At 40.8% G+C, this 3,779-nt stretch overlaps 1 protein-coding gene across 1 annotated transcript in view; it reads left to right on the forward strand.

The window, feature by feature from the left end:
- POLB (DNA polymerase beta) overlaps positions 1-3,779 on the forward strand; it is a 51,308-nt gene that overhangs the window by 23,601 nt on the left and 23,928 nt on the right. The gene's annotated exons all lie outside the window — the stretch shown is intronic.

Here is a 3,779-nt window from a genome sequence, read left to right on the forward strand (position 1 = left end):
TTAGATCTCTGTTAACTGTATGTGAAGAGCAGCCAAGAGTGATTCAGGCTCTTCTTGGTGGTTTTTTATCATTGGCCCATTGGTGGAGAAGGAGGTAGTGGCTCTCGCTCAGTAAGTGAAGTTGCAGGAGGTGTGGGTGTAGTTGTGTCTTATGGGGTTGGGGACTGTTGTTGTCTCCCACTCAATCCGACACAAATTACAATCGAATAACCTTCAAAAAACTTGTCAGTCTTGTAGCTCCCAAGTGTCCTTGGGGTTGCTGGAAAGCAGAATGTGTTCTTAAACCCCAAGAATCTGCGAGAGCGCTGTCTCTTTAAATATCCAAAATAGTCAAGCCGCTTTTTTAAACCTACAAAATGGCGGCATCCTCCGGACCAGCAAAAGTCCACAGCTCAGCCCACCTTTCTCTTCACTTTCTCTGTTTGTTTCTCCAGCCACCGTGCACAGTCCTCCGTGCAGTCCCTGGCTAGCAGGGTGATTTTTAGGATAATTCTTAAGTCCTACCACCAGTTGGGAATCTCCAAGCTGTCTGTGCCATCAGGATCACTCATGACAGCTGCCAGACCACAGCTCTGTATGTCTCCTTTTTTGGTATTTTCGTGCAAATTCTTCTGCTAGTTGGGGTTTAGTCCACTTCTATATCCTTCCCTTCAAGGCTCAGGGGTCCAGGATCATCTTCTGTGTCTGTGTTAACTGGTTTCCCTTATCTTTGTTGAAGAGGGTCTGTGCAGTCTTTCTGCCTAGTCCGCCATCTTGCCAGAACTCCTTTTATTTCATTTCTTGTATTCATTTTAGCTACTTTCCATTTGAGAGCAAGTTTTAGAGTCTCTTTTTCATTGTTTTGATCTTTTTTTCCTTTCCTGTCTTTACTAAGCTTTTGCTTTCTTCATGTTTGATGATCTTGATGTCATCCTATAACTCATCTGGTCTTCAGTGCATCAAATCTGTTCTTCAGATGGTCTTTAAATTCAGGTGGTATATATTCAAGGTTGTATTTTGGCTCTGGTAGACTTGGTTTAATTTTCTTCAGCTTCAACTTGAACTTGCATATGAGCAACTGATGTTCTGTTCCACAGTCAGCTCCTGGCCTTGTTTTGACTGATGATATTGAACTTCTACTTCACCTCTTTCCACAGATGTAGTTCATCTGATTCCTGTGTATTCCATTTGGTGAGGTTGCCATTTATGTTGTTGTAAAAAGGTATTTACAGTGAATAAGTTGTTGGTCTTGCAAAATTCAGGCATGCAGTCTTCGGTATCACTTCTATCACCAAGGCCAAATTTTCCAACTACCGAAGCTGCTGCTTTTTTACCTTCACATTCCAATTGCTAGTAATTATCAATACATCTTGAGTGCATATTCAGTCAACTTCAGACTGCAGAAGTTGTAAAAATTTTCACTTTCTTCATCTTTGGCTTTAACTGTTGGTGCATAAATTTGAACAATAATAGTATTAACAGGTCTTCCTTATAGACATATGGATATTATCCTATCACTGACTCATACTTCAGGATGTTGTTGTTGTTATGTGCCGTCAAGTCAGATCCGACTCATAGTGACCTCTCCTTGGGTTTCCGAGGCAGTATCATTACGGAAGTAGATTGCCCAGCTTTCCTTCCGAGGAGTGGCTGGTGAATTTGAACCGCCAGCCTTCTGGTTAGCAGTCAGGTGCCTTAGGCATGGATCTTGAAATATTCTTTTTGATGATGAATATGACACCATTCATCTTTGATTTTTCTTTCCTGGCACAGTTGACCTTATGATTGTCCAATTCAAAATGGCCAATCCCAGTCCATTTCAGCTTGCTAATCCCTAGAATATTGACTTTTATACATTCCATTTCATGTTTGACAACTTCCAATTTTCTTAGATTAATACTTCATATATTTCATGTTCAGATTATTAATGAATATTTGCAGCTGTTTCTTCCTATTTTGAATCGTGTCCAAACAATAGTTTGGCTAAACTACTAAAGAATGTCTGACTGCAAAATGGACATAGAGGTAATATCTTCTGACCTCCTCCAACCTCACAAGTGGAAAACAGAGTCACCAGTAGCCCAAGACTTATTCTTATGAGGCCATACATGCTGCCACCCTCCAGCCTTTTACCAATTCTTACACCAACCATCCCTCTTATGGCGCTCACTACTTCTCTGCTGGTTTCGATAATTAGTTGCAATGGCCACACAGAACTCACAGACAATACTCACAATTATGGGGTTTATTAGGGAAGTAACAGGCTATAATTCACATCCAGGAACATACTCAGAATACAATTCTTTGATTAGTACAGTCTCTCCTCTCCTATGCCCTCAGACATGCCTCTCTGGCCTTTTGCCTTTGCCCTCTTGGGCAAGTGTTACAAAGCTCTTTTAGCTCTGCCGATAGGTATACCTAGGTGCACCCCATTTCATTAGCAAGCCTCCTGCCCAATGGCATTCAGCTTTCTTGCTCTGTGGTCCAGGTAAACCCACCACTCTGTCTCATGCCTCTTGGTTCCACTGTGATTGTCTGTCTCTGCCAGGATGTCTGTGCCAAGGAGGTCCAGTGCTGGGATCTTGGGTTCAAGGATACACTCTGCTTCACCTCCAGCTCTTCTCTCTTGCTGGCAGTGAGAGCCCCTCTGTGCCTCTAGGAGGGCTCATTTTAAGCTCAGCAGACTGACAAAACTAACCAATTCCAACATCACAGTTCTATGCATCTTATTTGCATGGCCCCACCCAGTAATCCTGTGGGAGTTACAAAGACTATGACTAGAAAAGCCATACCAGGTAATTCACTGAACCACACTGCCTTACACATTGTGCTCTTTTGATATCTATATGGGATCAAATTGACTGAAAGGATTAGGTAGGAACCTTGAAGGGAAGTGATTTAAGTCAGCGGGGGATGAAGAACTGAAAAGGAGGGTGATAATTGTACAATTTGGAGAAAGTACTCAGTGTTACTGCATTGTCATGTAGGAACTTGAATTGACATGTTTTTGCTGTGTATATTCTCAACAATAAAAAGACTGTATATACATGCACAAGCATACAAATATATAAGCTGAATGTTTCCATTTTATTTTCAGTCATGTACTTCAGTGTTTTCTGTGTGCACACAACTGTGGGAGATATTAAGTGCTCCTTGTATCATAAAGATGCTTAATTTTTTCCATTTTATATCTCCAGAGGGAATTTATATATATAAATATAAAGGTAATTATTTTTTTTCCAGTTGAATTAACAAATATTTCTTAAATTTACTGATACTCCATAAGCTAAGTTCCACTCTTTCACTGCACTGTTTCATGCATCAGTTCTTACCTTCATTAATAAAACCAGAGAAAAACCTGGCCTTCTTATAGCCAGTGTTGTCTACTTAATTCATTTGCCATACATCATAATGAGTGACCCTTGCACAGCCTAAATCTATGGTGCCAGATCCTAAATCCACTGCTTCCTAAATTCACTTAAAAAACCCCGCTGCCATTGAGTCGATTCTGATTCATAGCGACCCCATTGGGTTTCCAAGGTGGTAGATTACCCCATCTTCCTTCTGCAGAGTGGCTGGTAGGTTTGAATCTCTAACCCTCTGCTTAGCAGTCAAATGCCTTAGGCACTGCGAGATTCACTTACTATTCTCATATTTCTTTAAAGTCTCCCACTATGACTGTGGAGTCATCTGTTTGGCTTTTCAGCTCTTTTAAAGTCTGATTTATGTATTTTGGGGCTCTTTCATTGGGTCCATAGTTATTTATTATGGTTATATCTTCATGATCAATTGATCCTTTA

The sequence above is a fragment of the Orycteropus afer genome, unplaced genomic scaffold (genome assembly GCF_000298275.1).
Source record: "Orycteropus afer afer isolate SDZICR_OR568_19922 unplaced genomic scaffold, OryAfe1.0 scaffold00024, whole genome shotgun sequence".
In the NCBI taxonomy this organism is placed as follows: Eukaryota; Metazoa; Chordata; class Mammalia; order Tubulidentata; family Orycteropodidae; genus Orycteropus; species Orycteropus afer.